General features: G+C 53.3%; 4 non-coding genes and 2 pseudogenes across 4 annotated transcripts; all 6 read right to left on the bottom strand.

Annotated features, from left to right (window-relative positions):
- Positions 1-3,445: 3,445 nt before the first annotated feature.
- LOC121565533 lies at positions 3,446-3,562 on the bottom strand. Its single transcript, XR_006000614.1, has one exon. It is a non-coding gene; the product is annotated as a U5 spliceosomal RNA (small nuclear RNA).
- Positions 3,563-4,019: 457 nt separating this feature from the next.
- On the bottom strand, positions 4,020-4,197 carry LOC123486558 (annotated as a pseudogene).
- Positions 4,198-9,991: 5,794 nt separating this feature from the next.
- Positions 9,992-10,108, bottom strand: LOC121565527. Its single transcript, XR_006000608.1, has one exon. It is a non-coding gene; the product is annotated as a U5 spliceosomal RNA (small nuclear RNA).
- Positions 10,109-10,555: 447 nt separating this feature from the next.
- LOC121565521 lies at positions 10,556-10,746 on the bottom strand. The gene has a single exon (XR_006000607.1). It is a non-coding gene; the product is annotated as a U2 spliceosomal RNA (small nuclear RNA).
- Positions 10,747-11,156: 410 nt separating this feature from the next.
- LOC121564255 lies at positions 11,157-11,273 on the bottom strand. Its single transcript, XR_006000113.1, has one exon. It is a non-coding gene; the product is annotated as a U5 spliceosomal RNA (small nuclear RNA).
- Positions 11,274-11,725: 452 nt separating this feature from the next.
- LOC121564252 lies at positions 11,726-11,903 on the bottom strand (annotated as a pseudogene).
- Between the last annotated feature and the right edge of the window lie 6,450 nt (positions 11,904-18,353).

Here is an 18,353-nt window from a genome sequence, read left to right as displayed (position 1 = left end):
ACCTCGGAAATGGTCAGTTGTCACCCTGACCATCTCCTCTGGCTCTCTGACTATCCTGCCATTTTCTTCCCTAACCCCATTCATTACCTTCCTACTCTGTCTACTCCTAACCGACTTAAAGAACATAGCGGAACAAGTCTCATTATGTTCTAGAAAGCCATTATGCGCACGCTCCAGGAAAGCTCGAGCCTTCCGCTCCTGCAGCTCCCTGAGCTGCGCCTTCAGGGCTGCTGATCTCTCCCAGTCAATCGACCCGCCGAGGTTGCCTGCCTCGTACTCGAGTTTCGAGCAACCTTTGGATACGATCCACCTCCCTCCTTTCCTCCCTTTTTTTCCTCTTACAATATCCTATTATAAAGGCCCTAATCCTAACCTTAACTAAATCCCACCACTCTAACACCCCCTCACACATGGACCGGAGGCCTTCCAACCTCCGAAAGAAAATGCAAAAGCCGTCAACGAAAGCTTGCTCCTCCAACACATCCCGATCTAATTTCCAGTACCCCCTACCGAAGAGGCAGACTGGCGAGCCCACCTGCAGGAGCACCCCGTCGTGATCCGAAAAGAAGACAGGCAACAGCCGCCCAGACAACTGACCCAAAGACCTGGATATAAAAATATAGTCAAGCCTCCGCGCAACCCCCCGGGAGTTGCGCCACGTGGGACCAGCCATTGTCGGAGTAGTGTGCAGGCCACCATCAACCAAACCATGGCAAGCCATTAGCCCGGTGATGGCACCTGCACTGCTATCCCCCCCTACCCCTAAATCTATATTAAAATCCCCTCCTATCACCAAGTGCCTATTTGTAACACACAGGGGCGCCAGACAGTCCACCATCTCCCTCCTGTCTGCCGCCACCTGTGGCCCATACACCCCCACTAACCTATACCTACTATCCCTAAAAGTAACATCCACCCCCAAAACCCTGCCCTGTATCACAACAAAACTATCCTCTAATTTCACCTCCCTATTCCCAAACAAAATCCCTACCCCTGTTGAATGCACCCCACCTATACCCCAAACTGACTCCCCCTTATCCCACTCCCTCCTAAACCTCTCAACATCCCCTCCATCCCTCAGGTGAACCTCCTGTAAAAAACAAACATCAAAACCCACCCCTTCCAAAAAACTAAAAACTGCCCTCCTCTTAACAAAATCCCTCAACCCCCTAACATTTAAAGTAAAAATATTAACAGAAGGATCCATTATAAACTAAAACTACACATCAAAAAATAGAAACCAACAAAACCAAAAACAGGAGACTCACCCGATGCTCCCCTGCTCCATCTCATCCGGCAGGGACGTCTTCTCCTCTCCTGACGTCCCCCCGTCCTCCTCCATCTCTCCAACCCAGGATGCAGGCATAGTGTTAGGCCTTGTAAAGCCCTGCATCCTGGGTTCCCCCTCAACACCCTCCCTTCCTCCCTCCCTGCAGGCTGCTGGGCTGATAGTAGGGGACCCCACCGCCCCAAACAGGAGTTGGGATCCCCCCTCAGCCAACCAGGCCTGACCCAGCCCTTGGGAGTCACCCTCCCCCAAACATTGAGGGACTGTGGAAAACAACGAGGACAAGGGCGCTCTTCCCTCCCCCATCCCTCGCTTGGCCACCCCCTCCCCCACCCCCACCCCCACCCCCCCACTCCCCTCCCCCTCACTAGCTGTCGAGCCCCCCCTCCTCTTCCCCTTCCTCTTCCTCGGTGTTGGAGGCAACGGGGAGACACCACCCCCCCCGCTATCTCCTCCACCATTCCCCTCATCTCTTCTACCAAGGCGCTCGACATGCTGTCTCCCCACTCCTTCGCTCCTTCCCCCTTCTCCGCTCCTTCTTCTTGTCCCGTCTCTGGCTCTCCTTCCAATCCCGTCACCGATTCCTCCTCCTCCTCCTCCTCTCTCTCCACCGACCCAGCCACCTTCTTCTCCGCTCCTTCACCTCCTTCCGCCTCCTTCCCCTCCTCTCCTCCTGTTCCAGCCTTCTCTTCTCCTCGTCCCTCTCCTCTCGCAGCCTCCTTCCTCCCGTCCTCTTCCTGTGCCTTCTTTTCCCCTGTGCCATTACCGGAATCCGCTCCCTTACTTTCTCTTCTCCCCCCATCCCCCGCTCCCCCTCCAGCTGCAGACGCGTATGACCTCTTACGCGCCGGGCAATCACGCCACAGGTGTGCTACCGAGCCACACCCGTGGCACGCCTTGGGCTCGTCACAGTCCTTGGCCTCGTGCTCTCCCGACCCACAGAACCTGCACTTTCTGGTGTTGCACGAGGCCAGGATATGGCCGTAGGCCATACAACGCCTGCAGAACGGAGGCTGACGGGCATAAAACAACGTCCCCCTGTCAGCCCCCAGGGAGAACATAGCCGGAGGATGGAGGTAGCCACCCAAACCCTTCGGGTCCTCCCTGAGAAGCACCTGGAACCCTCTCCTCCCGTTCCAGAATCCCAGGGAGTCCCTGAGGTACCTCACTGAGGAGACGTTGTCCACATATCTCCCCAGAAAGGCCCTCACCTCCTCATCCTTCACATGCGGGTTATACATCGTCACGGTGACCACCCTGAAATTGTTCCTTGCCAGGCTGGTCACCTCATAATGGCACAGGGGTCTTGCTCCTTTTCCTTCTCTCACCTTCTTCATGACTCCCTCATGCTTCTCCTCCAAGTGGAAAGTTACATCATAAGCATTCTCCATAGGGTTCCCTTGAAGGCAAAGCACGTCCTTAACCTGAAGCTTCAGGTACCCCATCAAGATGTTCCTCCCGAATGTCTCTCGTCCCCACGGCTCCATCTCTTTGTCTATCCAGGTGAACCTCAGCGTGTTCGCCAAACCCATCCCCGGCACTGGCTTCTGCTGCTCCATCTTTACCAAAAAAAAGGCTCTCTAAAACAAGAAGCCAAAGAAAAAATGAAAACCGAAAAACCGGTTCCCACCAATCCGAAACGGTAAGCACCCTCCTCCCTCCTGCCTTCCTTCGACCTCCTGACTCAGCGGGCTTTGGGGCACCTCGGTACCAAGCTTGATCTGAGCCAAAAGGCCGAGAAGCGATAACCCACAAATTGAACCCTGCACCCGCCGGGCACCCGGGGGTCTCGGGAGACCTCAGCGGTTTAGCTAAAGTGTGCTCCACCCATTGCCACCCCTCCACGTTTCCATGGCGACAGGCAAGTGTTTTTTTTCTCCAAAAAGTCGCTAATGCGTCAAGGAAAAGTCGCTAATGCGTCCAGTGCTATTATTTGTTCAAAGGCCGGAAAATACGCCAGCCGTCGTTGTCGGGCTTGAATTCAATTGGCCGAGTGACTACTTTGACTGGAAAAATACGCCGGTCAGCCAGCACGAACTCAAATGCCTGAGCAAAAAGTCTGCGCAGGCAGGCAGGCAGGCAGGCAGGCAGGCAGGCAGGCAGGCAGGCAGGCAGGCAGACGCCGTCTCTGTTGATTTCTCTTGAAACAAGATATCGGGCTCTGCCAGAAGCAAAGCCCCTCCAAAAATACGTTGAACTCGTAAGTGTTCCTCTCCACGGAAGTCTTTAGTAAAAGGCGAAAGGCTTGTGCGTAATGAAGAGAAACCAGAGTCGTATGGAAGTCAGAGGTCGGGGCCCGAGACGCACTCTGTTTACTCAAGGCCGGGTTCTCGCGGGTTGTCCCCGAACCCACTCGCCAAGTTTTCGGGGGCTGTGGGGAAAAAGTCACAGACAAACACACAGACAGACACAGACCCACTATCCTGGTGAAGTATTTGTTCTTTTTTTGGTGAAAAACAGACAGACAGACAGACAGACAGACAGACAGACAGACAGACAGACAGACAGACAGACACTATCCTGGTGAATGCCAAACCCAATAAAACAAATTTTTTTTTTTTTTTTTTTTTTTTAAAGAAAAATGGAGGGAAAACGCTGGACCGCACGAAAAGCGCTTCGCCCTTCTTTCAGTTTGGAATTTTTTTTCTTCTTTTTCTTTTTTTTTACCTCTCTTCTTCTGCTGGCTGTTTTACCTACCTCCGTGTAGTTGTTTTCATTGACAATGGGAGGAAAGTGTTGCACCGTTCCCGGAGGTACTGCAATACCGGGTCGATGCGTGGAGCGGACGGAGCAAGCCCCATTTCCGACTCCCTGTTCGAAAAATCCATTTAATATGTAGTCCCCCAATGGGGGACGTATCAGATATTAAACTGATAAGAACAGATTTTTTTTTTTTTAGAAAAAATAATTTATTACATTCAATGCCATTCATCCTTTACAAAATCATACCTTCCATTCCACTCAAATAATATTGGCATTATTACATCAAAACAAAAACAAACCCCAAACAAAAACTCAGGGGAGCATCTTCCCTCCCCGTCATCCTACAACTACCTCTCCCTATATCTCCCCGTCCCTAACCTATACCATCTAACTTAACCCCAGCCCTAAACCCCCTTTCCACCTCTCCCGGGCAGCGTGCTGCCCCACTTCCCTCTCTTCCCTCTTCATCCTCCCCCTCAAATCTCCTTCCACCCTCCTCACTACCCCTTCCACCCCCAATCTCTCCCTGTCTTAACCATGTTCTGCCTGGCTTCCCACAGCCCCCCGTTTAAAGAGACTCATGAGAAGCCAGAGCAGAAACCTATCCCTATCCGTCCCTCTCGCTCTCCCTACACCTCTCTCTAACCTTGCCCACGTCACCACAAAATCCCCTCTTACCCTTCCTAACAACACCCGTGCCCTAGCCCATACTACTCCGGCAAAGGCACAGTCCCAAAAACATGACGCACAGTCTCCTCCCCGCCACAAGACGGTCTTGGGCAGGTGGGGGATTGCGCCAAGCCATGTCGGTACATGATGGACCGTACCGGCAAACACTTGTGGAGGCTCAACCAATTCAGGTCCTTGAGCCTATTGTCCAGGCCCCGCGCCTGCACTCCCTCCCACACCACTGCCGGGATGCCCACTACCGGCGCCAGACTCCCTGCCTGTCTGACCTCCTCGTACAGGTGCCTGTGGTCTAAACCTACTCGGGCAACTTCAACCTCGGGGTGTGCACGCAGCCACTTGGCCGCATGGCCGAAGTGCCACGGCAGCTGTTCCGCCCGAGGACCCGCGTTAGACCACACCATTACGCTTCTCGCCTGATACGAGAAGAACACCCGCAGGAGGTAGCCGGACGGGTGTATTACCGGCTTAGCAAGCTCCGTCAACAGAAAAGAAACAAAAATTGTGTCTAGCTTGAGGGGGAGATGTGGTACCCCCCTACCTCCCTCCCCGATGGGGCAGAGCATGCGCTCCCTGGCGACCCACTCGTACCGGCCACCCCACATGAACTGAAACACTAGCCTCACCAGAGGCCTCCTCAGACAAGCCGGCAATGGGTAGATGTATGCCAAGTACAAAAGAGATGGCAATACATCCACCTTGAGAACCAGGACCTTGCCTATAAAGGACAATGACCTAGCCCTCCACATCGCTAGCTTCCTCTGTACCACTGCGATACCCATGTTCCAGTTCAGCGTCGCTGAGCCGGAGGTCTCAAAATGGACCCCGAGAATCCTCAGGGCCCCCTTACAGAGAGATAACCCCCCGGGCACATCCGTCCTACCACGCCATCTTCCGAAGAACTTAACGGAAGACTTTGCGTGGTTAAGAACCGCTCCCGACGCCCGGGTGAAGTCCCCAATAATGGCAAGGGACCTTGTCAGGCACGAGTCCTTGCAAAGCAGCAAGGAAGTGTCATCGGCGTACTGCGTCAACTTGACGCGCAACCCACCGCTTCCAGGAATCAACAAGCCCTCCACCCCTGTGTCTGCCCTAATGGCAGCCCCCAGAGGCTCCATGTACAGAACGAAGAGGAGAGCCGAGAGCGGGCACCCCTGCCTGACCCCAGACTCGAGGTCAAAAACATCACCCAAGTGACTGTTTACGCTAACCCGGCACCCCGCTCCGACATATAATGTACGGATCCATCCTATAAACTTCTCCCCAAATCCTAATCTACCTAACACCCTGAATAGAAAAGACCTATTCACGCGATCAAAGGCTTTCGCCTGATCTAGCGCTGCTACCATTAGAGGCAACCCTCTATCTTCTACCCAAGCGATGGAGTCCCTGATCAACTGTAGGTTCCATCTAATGGAGCGGCCCTCTACCCCGCACGTCTGATCCTCGTGGACGACGTAGGGAAGGGCTGTGCGCAACCGGTCTGCTAAAACCTTTGCAAGTATCTTGTAGTCTACGCACAGCATGGTCAACGGCCGCCAGTTGCCAAGGTCTGTTACTTCCCCCTTCTTATAGAGAAGTGACAGCACACCAACAGCCATTGATCCCCCCGGGACCCCCGTCCCAAGGATGGCCTTCAAGACTTCAAGGACCACCGGTCCAAGTATACCCCAAAACTTGAGATAAAACTCCGCCGGCAACCCATCCATCCCGGGCACCTTCCCTTTTCCCATCCTCCTAAGAGCGCTCTCAACCTCTTCTAGGGAAATCTGAGCCTCCATCGCTTCTCTAATGTCCTCCGGCAAACGCCGGGACAAGTGTTCTAAAAACACATTTCCCTGCTCTACCTCTATTTCCCTCTCCTTAAATAAACCTCGGAAATGGTCAGTTGTCACCCTGACCATCTCCTCTGGCTCTCTGACTATCCTGCCATTTTCTTCCCTAACCCCATTCATTACCTTCCTACTCTGTCTACTCCTAACCGACTTAAAGAACATAGCGGAACAAGTCTCATTATGTTCTAGAAAGCCATTATGCGCACGCTCCAGGAAAGCTCGAGCCTTCCGCTCCTGCAGCTCCCTGAGCTGCGCCTTCAGGGCTGCTGATCTCTCCCAGTCAATCGACCCGCCGAGGTTGCCTGCCTCGTACTCGAGTTCGAGCAACCTTTGGATACGATCCACCTCCCTCCTTTCCTCCCTTTTTTTCCTCTTACAATATCCTATTATAAAGGCCCTAATCCTAACCTTAACTAAATCCCACCACTCTAACACCCCCTCACACATGGACCGGAGGCCTTCCAACCTCCGAAAGAAAATGCAAAAGCCGTCAACGAAAGCTTGCTCCTCCAACACATCCCGATCTAATTTCCAGTACCCCCTACCGAAGAGGCAGACTGGCGAGCCCACCTGCAGGAGCACCCCGTCGTGATCCGAAAAGAAGACAGGCAACAGCCGCCCAGACAACTGACCCAAAGACCTGGATATAAAAATATAGTCAAGCCTCCGCGCAACCCCCCGGGAGTTGCGCCACGTGGGACCAGCCATTGTCGGAGTAGTGTGCAGGCCACCATCAACCAAACCATGGCAAGCCATTAGCCCGGTGATGGCACCTGCACTGCTATCCCCCCCCTACCCCTAAATCTATATTAAAATCCCCTCCTATCACCAAGTGCCTATTTGTAACACACAGGGGCGCCAGACAGTCCACCATCTCCCTCCTGTCTGCCGCCACCTGTGGCCCATACACCCCACTAACCTATACCTACTATCCCTAAAAGTAACATCCACCCCCAAAACCCTGCCCTGTATCACAACAAAACTATCCTCTAATTTCACCTCCCTATTCCCAAACAAAATCCCTACCCCTGTTGAATGCACCCCACCTATACCCCAAACTGACTCCCCCTTATCCCACTCCCTCCTAAACCTCTCAACATCCCCTCCATCCCTCAGGTGAACCTCCTGTAAAAAACAAACATCAAAACCCACCCCTTCCAAAAAACTAAAAACTGCCCTCCTCTTAACAAAATCCCTCAACCCCCTAACATTTAAAGTAAAAATATTAACAGAAGGATCCATTATAAACTAAAACTACACATCAAAAATAGAAACCAACAAAACCAAAAACAGGAGACTCACCCGATGCTCCCCTGCTCCATCTCATCCGGCAGGGACGTCTTCTCCTCTCCTGACGTCCCCCCGTCCTCCTCCATCTCTCCAACCCAGGATGCAGGCATAGTGTTAGGCCTTGTAAAGCCCTGCACCCTGGGTTCCCCCTCAACACCCTCCCTTCCTCCCTCCCTGCAGGCTGCTGGGCTGATAGTAGGGGACCCCACCGCCCCAAACAGGAGTTGGGATCCCCCCTCAGCCAACCAGGCCTGACCCAGCCCTTGAGAGTCACCCTCCCCCAAACATTGAGGGACTGTGGCAAACAACGAGGACAAGGGCGCTCTTCCCTCCCCCATCCCTCGCTTGGCCACCCCCTCCCCCACCCCCCCACCCCCCACCCCCCCACTCCCTCCCCCTCACTAGCTGTCGAGCCCCCCTCCTCTTCCCCTTCCTCTTCCTCGGTGTTGGAGGCAACGGGGAGACACCACCCCCCCGCTATCTCCTCCACCATTCCCCTCATCTCTTCTACCAAGGCGCTCGACATGCTGTCTCCCCACTCCTTCGCTCCTTCCCCCTTCTCCGCTCCTTCTTCTTGTCCCGTCTCTGCCTCTCCTTCCAATCCCGTCACCGATTCCTCCTCCTCCTCCTCCTCTCTCTCCACCGACGCAGCCACCTTCTTCTCCGCTCCTTCACCTCCTTCTGCCTCCTTCCCCTCCTCTCCTCCTGTTCCAGCCTTCTCTTCTCCTCGTCCCTCTCCTCTCGCAGCCTCCTTCCTCCCGTCCTCTTCCTGTGCCTTCTTTTCCCCTGTGCCATTACTTGGAATCCGCTCCCTTACTTTCTCTTCTCCCCCATCCCCCGCTCCCCCCTCCAGCTGCAGACGCGTATGACCTCTTACGCGCCGGGCAATCACGCCACAGGTGTGCTACCGAGCCACACCCGTGGCACGCCTTGGGCTCGTCACAGTCCTTGGCCTCGTGCTCTCCCGACCCACAGAACCTGCACTTTCTGGTGTTGCACGAGGCCAGGATATGGCCGTAGGCCATACACCGCCTGCAGAACGGAGGCTGACGGGCATAAAACAATGTCCCCCTGTCAGCCCCCAGGGAGAACATTGCCGGAGGATGGAGGTAGCCACCCAAACCCTTCGGGTCCTCCCTGAGAAGCACCTGGAACCCTCTCCTCCCGTTCCAGAATCCCAGGGAGTCCCTGAGGTGCCTCACTGAGGAGACGTTGTCCACGTATCTCCCCAGAAAGGCCCTCACCTCCTCATCCTTTACGTGCGGATTATACATCGTCACGGTGACCACCCTGAAATTGTTCCTTGCCAGGCTGGTCACCTCATAATGGCACAGGGGTCTTGCTCCTTTTCCTTCTCTCACCTTCTTCATGACTCCCTCATGCTTCTCCTCCAAGTGGAAAGTTACATCATATGCATTCTCCATAGGGTTCCCTTGAAGGCACAGCACATCCTTCACCTGAAGCTTCAGGCACCCCATCAAGATGTTCCTCCCGAACGTCTCTCTTCCCCACGGCTCCATCTCTTTGTCTGTCCAGGTGAACCTCAGCGTGTTCGCCAAACCCATCCCGGGTACTGGCTTCTGCTGCTCCATCTTTTCCAAAAAAAAGGCTCTCTAAAACAAGAAGCCAAAGAAAAAAGAAAACCGAAAAACCGGTTCCCACCAATCCAAAACGGTAAGAACCCTCCTCCCTCCTGCCTTCCTTCGACCTCCTGACTCAGCGGGCTTTGGGGCACCTCGGTACCAAGCTTGATCTGAGCCAAAAGGCCGAGAAGCGATAACCCACAAATTGAACCCTGCACCCGCCGGGCACCCGGGGGTCTCGGGAGACCTCAGCGGTTTAGCTAAAGTGTGCTCCACCCATTGCCACCCCTCCACGTTTCCATGGCGACAGGCAAGTGTTTTTTTTCTCCAAAAAGTCGCTAATGCGTCAAGGAAAAGTCGCTAATGCGTCCAGTGCTATTATTTGTTCAAAGGCCGGAAAATACGCCAGCCGTCGTTGTCGGGCTTGAATTCAATTGGCCGAGTGACTACTTTGACTGGAAAAATACGCCGGTCAGCCAGCACGAACTCAAATGCCTGAGCAAAAAGTCTGCGCGGCAGGCAGGCAGGCAGGCAGGCAGGCAGGCAGGCAGGCAGGCAGGCAGGCAGACGCCGTCTCTGTTGATTTCTCTTGAAACAAGATATCGGGCTCTGCCAGAAGCAAAGCCCCTCCAAAAATACGTTGAACTCGTAAGTGTTCCTCTCCACGGAAGTCTTTAGTAAAAGGCGAAAGGCTTGTGCGTAATGAAGAGAAACCAGAGTCGTATGGAAGTCAGAGGTCGGGGCCCGAGACGCACTCTGTTTACTCAAGGCCGGGTTCTCGCGGGTTGTCCCCGAACCCACTCGCCAAGTTTTCGGGGGCTGTGGGGAAAAAGTCACAGACAAACACACAGACAGACACAGACCCACTATCCTGGTGAAGTATTTGTTCTTTTTTTGGTGAAAAACAGACAGACAGACAGACAGACAGACAGACAGACAGACAGACAGACACCTATCCTGGTGAATGCCAAACCCAATAAAACAAATTTTTTTTTTTTTTTTTTTTTTTTTAAAGAAAAATGGAGGGAAAACGCTGGACCGCACGAAAAGCGCTTCGCCCTTCTTTCAGTTTGGAATTTTTTTTCTTCTTTTTCTTTTTTTTTACCTCTCTTCTTCTGCTGGCTGTTTTACCTACCTCCGTGTAGTTGTTTTCATTGACAATGGGAGGAAAGTGTTGCACCGTTCCCGGAGGTACTGCAATACCGGGTCGATGCGTGGAGCGGACGGAGCAAGCCCCATTTCCGACTCCCTGTTCGAAAAATCCATTTAATATGTAGTCCCCCAATGGGGGACGTATCAGATATTAAACTGATAAGAACAGATACTACACTTGATCTTAGCCAAAAGGCCGAGAAGCGATAACCCACAAATTGAACCCTGCACCCGCCGGGCACCCGGGGGTCTCGGGAGACCTCAGCGGTTTAGCTAAAGTGTGCTCCACCCATTGCCACCCCTCCACGTTTCCATGGCGACAGGCAAGTGTTTTTTTTCTCCAAAAAGTCGCTAATGCGTCAAGGAAAAGTCGCTAATGCGTCCAGTGCTATTATTTGTTCAAAGGCCGGAAAATACGCCAGCCGTCGTTGTCGGGCTTGAATTCAATTGGCCGAGTGACTACTTTGACTGGAAAAATACGCCGGTCAGCCAGCACGAACTCAAATGCCTGAGCAAAAAGTCTGCGCGGCAGGCAGGCAGGCAGGCAGGCAGGCAGGCAGGCAGGCAGGCAGGCAGGCAGACGCCGTCTCTGTTGATTTCTCTTGAAACAAGATATCGGGCTCTGCCAGAAGCAAAGCCCCTCCAAAAATACGTTGAACTCGTAAGTGTTCCTCTCCACGGAAGTCTTTAGTAAAAGGCGAAAGGCTTGTGCGTAATGAAGAGAAACCAGAGTCGTATGGAAGTCAGAGGTCGGGGCCCGAGACGCACTCTGTTTACTCAAGGCCGGGTTCTCGCGGGTTGTCCCCGAACCCACTCGCCAAGTTTTCGGGGGCTGTGGGGAAAAAGTCACAGACAAACACACAGACAGACACAGACCCACTATCCTGGTGAAGTATTTGTTCTTTTTTTGGTGAAAAACAGACAGACAGACAGACAGACAGACAGACAGACAGACAGACAGACAGACAGACACTATCCTGGTGAATGCCAAACCCAATAAAACAAATTTTTTTTTTTTTTTTTTTTTTTAAAGAAAAATGGAGGGAAAACGCTGGACCGCACGAAAAGCGCTTCGCCCTTCTTTCAGTTTGGAATTTTTTTTCTTCTTTTTCTTTTTTTTTACCTCTCTTCTTCTGCTGGCTGTTTTACCTACCTCCGTGTAGTTGTTTTCATTGACAATGGGAGGAAAGTGTTGCACCGTTCCCGGAGGTACTGCAATACCGGGTCGATGCGTGGAGCGGACGGAGCAAGCCCCATTTCCGACTCCCTGTTCGAAAAATCCATTTAATATGTAGTCCCCCAATGGGGGACGTATCAGATATTAAACTGATAAGAACAGATTTTTTTTTCTTTTGGAAAAGTTTTTATTGATACAATTCCTTTAAAACAGCTCACATTTTGAATTCATTTATACACATAAAAACGGCATAGAAGTGCATAAAAATCAGCATTACATTACATTTACATTTAAAAGGTACAAATTGTTTATTTAAAACAATAAAACAATCATGCATAAAAGTACCCTTTCCTGTAAAAACCAATTAGTAAAAGCCATTTAAAATGTGTATAGATGATTTAACAAAGTAAAACATTTTTAAGACATAAAAAGCCTGTCAAAGAGTCACTTTGTTAAAAAGCTGTCTTCGGTCCTTTGTACAAAAACGGGGTGAGTCCTTATCAAAAAAGCCTCCTCCTGCTCTTCCTGAAACGACTCCGTACCCGTCCGTCGGGGCCCAGAGGAGACTCCTCCCCTAGGCGCATCGCCCTAGGCGCCGCAGCGCTGTCAGGCCGTGGCCGCCGGGACCTTGGGTGTTGTGGGGGACCCTTCGCTTGGGGTCGAGGCCCCCTGTCGTTCGTACCACCCCAGGGCTTCCGTGGCTACCAAAGCCACTGCCTGGGGGGTGGTCTCAACCTGTTTCCCTACCAGCAGGTTGCGGGAGGACCACAGTGCGTCCTTCAGACACGTGAGGGTGGGCCAGAGTTGTGCGAAGGCCTTTGTTGTAATAGGCCTTCGGCCCACCCCATACAGCACGAGCTGGGGCGTTAGGTCCTCCCCTGCTGGCAGGCGTGGGGAGATCAGGGGGCCTGCTTCCTTCCACAGGTCCCGTGCGGCTCTGCACTCCCAGAGCAAGTGCCTCACCGACTCCTCCTGGCCGCAGCCTGGTCGGGGGCACGCGGATGTCCTCGCCATGCCCCGGGAGTGCATAACGGCCCTGACCGGGAGGATCTCGTGGGCGACCATCCAGGACAGGTCACGGTGCCGATTCAGCAGGGCAGGATGGGACACGTTGCGCCAAACCGTTGAGGGCTCGCCTATAGCAAGCCCGCGCACTGGACACACCGGTTCCCGTTCCTGCACAAGAGAGAGAAGAGAGCGGTGTTTTGTTAAAACAGTGACAGGCTCTTTTTCCAGTTTCCTCTTGAGGATGTGCTATCAGTGTTAGTCTCAGCTTCTGAGGCATCATCTGAAGGCGCTGACTCAGGAGATGACAGGGCTATTGGGGAAGAAATGAATATTCTATTGGAACAATTCATTACACTGACCCAGATGTTTAACACCCCTTTTCCTTCGGGAAATTGTGAGGTCATTACATCCCTGGATGATGACGCCACAGCCTCTCTGTGCCTGAATTCTCAGGTCTCATTGAGTGGGCTGCTAAACAGCGGGAGATTAAGCTGCCCCCCATTCCCTCCAACCCGGAAGTGGATATGAGGAAGGGGCGGCCGTTACTCTTGCTACAGCTTGGCGTCAGACGGCGGCCTCCAGCAGCAAGGGAGCGGGCCTCGCCCCCCCTGCAGCGCCAGAGGTGCCGGCGAGAGAGGTCATTAAAGCGTCATCCTGGCATCCCCGAAGGGCGGCCAGAAGAGACGCCGCTTTATGACAGGCGAGGGGGAGAGAACGGAAGACGGCACAGCGCCTGCTGTGACCGAGCCCACTGTCCCCCCCACTCTACCGTTGAGTGTATGGAGGAGAATGTTTTTTGTTGATGTGTGTAATAAAGAGTTGGCTCTACTTGACACTGTCAAAAAAGAGCCCCTTTTCCATAATACATCCGAGAGCGTTCGACCTTCCTCACTCTCGCTCTCTCTCTTACCACTATGAGTGCAGCTCAGCCCACCATGGTGCGTTGCTGAATGCACACATAAGGCAGGTATATAAAAGGTATTAAGTGTACCTTATAAAGACCTCACTTTACAGACTCCTAGGAGTGCTGTAGTGAGTGTCTCACATAGCAGGCTGCAGTCTCAGCCAGATAATGGCATGATGACGCGACCGCTATTCGGGACGGCGCTCTGTCTCAGGCTAACGCCTCAGTCAGTGCAGTTCAGACCCGTGCTGCGTTCACGGAGGGCCTGATTACTACGGTTATGGGCGTAACCAACGATATCGGCGCCCCGTTTTCTCTCAGAACGCGCTGATAATAACCAAATTGGGGGATGGCGCACTATCACAGACTAAGGTCTCTGTTAGTACGACCCAGACCCATGCTGCGTTCAAGAAGGGCCCGATTACCACGGTCACGAAGGTGCCCAGTGTATCGGCGCCCCCACCTTTTCTGAACGCGCCCAGGCTCACCACACTGAGTGTAGTTCAGCCCACCAGAGGTGCAGAGCTGAACGCACACAGGAGGTGAAAGGAGGTATAATACCTAGACGCCGTCTTGGTTTATCTCAAAGAGACCTCACATTACAGACTCCAAGGAGTACTGTAGTGAGTGCCTCTCATAGCAGGCTGCAGTCTCAGTCAGGAGACATGATGACGCAGCCGCTAGTTGGGGATGGCGCACTATCGCAGACTAAGGTCTCGGTTAGTGCGATTCAGACCCATGCTGCGTTCACGGAGGGCCCGATTACCACGGTGACGAAGGTTCCCAGTGTATCGGCGCCCCCACTTCTTTCTGAACGCGCTAATACTCACCACACTGAGCGTAGTTCAGCCCACCAGAGGTGCAGAGCTGAACGCACACAGGAGGTGAAGGGAGGAAAGATACCAAGACACCGTCTTGGCTTATCTCAAAGAGACCTCACTTTACAGACCCCAAGGAGTACTGTAGTGAGTGTCTCTCATAGCAGGCTGCAGTCTCAGTCAGGAGACATGATGACGCAGCCGCTATTTGAGATGGCGCACTATCGCAGACTAAGGTCTCGGTTAGTGCGATTCAGACCCATGCTGCGTTCACGGAGGGCCCGATTACCACGGTCACGAAGGTGCCCAGTGTATCGGCGCCCCCACTTCCCTTTGAACGCGCTAATACTCACCACACTGAGCGTGACTCAACCCACCAGGGGTGCAGAGTTGAACACACACAGAAGGTGAAAGTTAAGAAGGTATCATGTTTTTACCTCATAGAGACCTCATACTACAGACTTCTAGGAGTACTGTAGTGAAGGGCTCTGATAGCGAATTGCAGTCACCTAAGATGACGCAATCGCTTGCTGGGGATGGTGCCCTGCCGCAGGCTGTGGCCTCGGTCAGCGCAATTCAGACCCGCGATGCGTTCAAGGAGGGCAGGAATACGACGGTTACGGGTTTAACCGATGTCCCTACTCCTCTTTCTTTCTCAGAACGCATTTCCTCTCCCTTTCACGGGAGGCCCACCTTGGGCTGTTCCACCACTTTAATGTTGGGGAACAGTGGCGGTAAGGGCCATAGAGGAATACAGGTCCTTCCTACTGGATGCACCACAGCTTCGCGCCCAGCCACTTTCTCTGCATTGCTGGCAGTGGCGAAGAAGCTGCACCCTCTCACGCTGGCTAGAACAGACGTTGCAGAAGGGTTATGCTCTCCAATTCCACCGGACCCCACCCCCTGTTCAGGGGAGTGGTGGAGACGGTGATGAAAACGCCAGACAAAGTGGCCGCTCTGATGACAGAGAATACGGAACTTTTGGCGAAGGAGGCGGTGACAGTAGTTCCCCCGGGAGCAAAGGAACAAAGGCCTATATTCGCCTTATTTCCTAGTGCCCAAAAAGACGGGGGGAGTGAGGCCGATTTTGGATTTACGCATTCTCAACGAGAGCATAACCAAACGGCCCTTCCGAATGCTAACGACAAAACGTCTGCTGGAATGTGTCCAGAGAGGGGACTTTTGTACGAGCATAGACCTAAAGGACGCGTACTTTCATGTGCCGGTTCAGCCGCTTCACAGGAAGTTTCTGCGGTTCGCCTTTCAAGGGGTGGCGTACGAATACACGAGGATGCCATTTGGGTACGCCCTGGCACCTCGCACATTTTCCAAGTGTGTGGAGGCGGCATTGGAACCGTTGCGTTGTCAGGGAATACGGCTTATAGCCTACCTGGACGACCTACTGGTTCTCGCCCCGTCAGCAGAGCTGGCGATCACTCACACAACACAGACAGTGATGCATCTCACAAGTCTGGGGTTCGCTGTGAATTGGAAAAAGAGCGCGCCCTGGCCCACTCATCAGATTGTCTACCTGGGGATACAGCTAGACACTGTGAGGATGAGGGCTCGATTTCGGACCCCGAAGGGTAGCCTTGTTGCTAGCCCTAAGGAAGTGTCGTCCGAATCACACGGTGACGGCGCTGTCGATCATGTCACTTTTGGGTCTCATGTCGTCAGCCCACTCTGTGGTTCCGCTGGGACTCCTGCACATGCGCAGGACGCAGCGATGGTTCGCCCAACTAAGACTAGACCCATTGCGTCAACGTCATCGGTTGGTGGTGGTTCCCCTCTCGCTCAGTGCAGACCTAAACTATTGGAGAAAGTTGCGCGTTCTCACGCACGGAGTCCCGATAGGAAAGGTGTCCTCTCACATCCCAGTATTCACGGATGCGTCCCTGACGGGATGGGGAGGGACATGTCAGACACAAGCGATAAGAGGTGTGTGGCCTCAATCAGGTCGTCACATCAACCTCCTGAAGTTGGAAACGGTTCGACTGGTTCTGACCCACTTCGCGTCTACCCTTCGGGGTCGCGATGTGCTGGTCTGGTCAGACAACCGGACCACAGTAGCCCATATAAATCGCCAGGGTGGAGTCAGGCCTCCTGCTCTCCATCGGGCGGCAGAGGAATTGTGGCTGTGGGCTCACGAGCACCTTCGCTCATTGAGAGCAGCACACATTCCGGGCTACTTGAACGTAGGAGCAGACCTCATGTCAAGAGGGGGTCCTTGAGACGACGAGTGGTGTCTGCATCCAGACATTGTTCTCCAGATTTGGGAACAATTCGGGAGAGCCGAGGTGGACCTATTCGCGTCACGCGTGAACGCGCAATGTCCTCTGTGGTTCTCTCTGAGGGAACAGGACGAACCGCCACTGGGAAGGGACGCCTTTGCGCACCAACCGTGGCCGAGAGTTCTCCTGTATGCATTCCCTCCGCTGTCCTGCATTCTCCCACTGCTAGCCAGGGTGAGGTCAGGGGGCTGTCAGTGATACTGATAGCGCCCGATCGCCCGGGGCTCTGTGGTTTGCGGAGATGAGTCAGATGTTGATTGCGCCACCTTGGCCAATTCCACATCGACGGGACGCGTTGTCTCAGGCGGCTGGCACGATAGGGAAATTGCCCATAATCGGCCAACCACTGAAGGCCTGGCTGCTGAGAGGGACAGGCTAGAGCGCCGTGGGTTATCTGATGCATTGATCAGGACCATACAGGGTTCACGTGCCAGTTCCACTTCTAAGATGTATGCCAGTAGATGGAACGTGTTTTCACGATGGTGTGTCACACAAGGTGTGGACCCCATGAGCTGTCAGGTGGAGAGTATTCTCTCTTTTCTGCAGCTCATGTTTGATAAGCAAAAATCGCCTGCCACGATTAGAGTGTTTGCAGCAGCGATTTCAGCTTGTCATGAGGGTTTTGGCAGAGACAATGTCTTTAGTCACCCTCTAGTGAAACGCTTCCTATTAGGAATGCGGCGACTTAGGCCAACACCTAGAGTCACGCTTCCTCAGTGGGATTTGGCTTTGGTACTCGAGCGCTATGTAAGTCGCCGTTCGAGCCATTGAATCAAATACCCCTCAAGATGCTGTCTATCAAGACAGCACTGTTGCTCGCTTTGACTACAGCTAAGCGGGTCAGTGATTTGTGTGCTCTTTCGACGAGACCTGACTGCCTGGCCATCAATGGTGACCTGAGCAGAGCAGTGTTACGTCCTAACCCGGCATTTGTGCCGAAGGTTATTATGAGTTCATATAGGTCACAGACCGTGGAGCTGTGGGCTTTTTCTCCTCCTCCTCATAGAGAGAGGAGTGAGGAGAAGCTCCATCGCCTGTGCCCGGTACGCGCTTTGGCGTGTTACGTCGAGCGCACAGCAGCGATTAGGTCATCGCCTCAGTTGTTTGTGTGTCACGGTGCGGCTGCACTAGGTAGACCACTTTTAAAACAGAGGCTGTCTCACTGGCTTTGTGAAGGCATTGAGACAGCTTATGAGGTAGCAGGGCGGCAATTGCCTCAGGGTATCAGAGCTCACTCCACTCGTGGAGTAGCGGCTTCTACTGCCCTTTTTAGAGCAGGAGTAGAGGATATCTGTAGAGCAGCATCCTGGTCGACGCCGTCTCCATTTATCCGTTTCTATCTCTTAGATATGTCTTCTAATTCTCAGGCTCGATCTGTACTCAGCGTGGCTGAAGGGAGATCTTGAGCAAGAAAGAGAGGAGAAGCAGGACTGTGGACACAGGTTTCCATCAGGTCCGCTTTGGTTAGGAAGACGTGTTTTTGACAGATGTGTTTTCTAACTCTTTGGCTCGGTCTGTAATCAGCATAGCTGAAGGGAGATCTGGAGCTAGGAAGAGAGGGAAAAGCAGGACTATGGACTGGGTTTCCATTAGGTCCGCTTTGGATAAGAAAACATA

Source organism: Coregonus clupeaformis, unplaced genomic scaffold (genome assembly GCF_020615455.1).
Source record: "Coregonus clupeaformis isolate EN_2021a unplaced genomic scaffold, ASM2061545v1 scaf1267, whole genome shotgun sequence".
Taxonomy (NCBI): Eukaryota; Metazoa; Chordata; class Actinopteri; order Salmoniformes; family Salmonidae; genus Coregonus; species Coregonus clupeaformis.
This window is presented reverse-complemented; position numbering and strand designations above follow the sequence as displayed.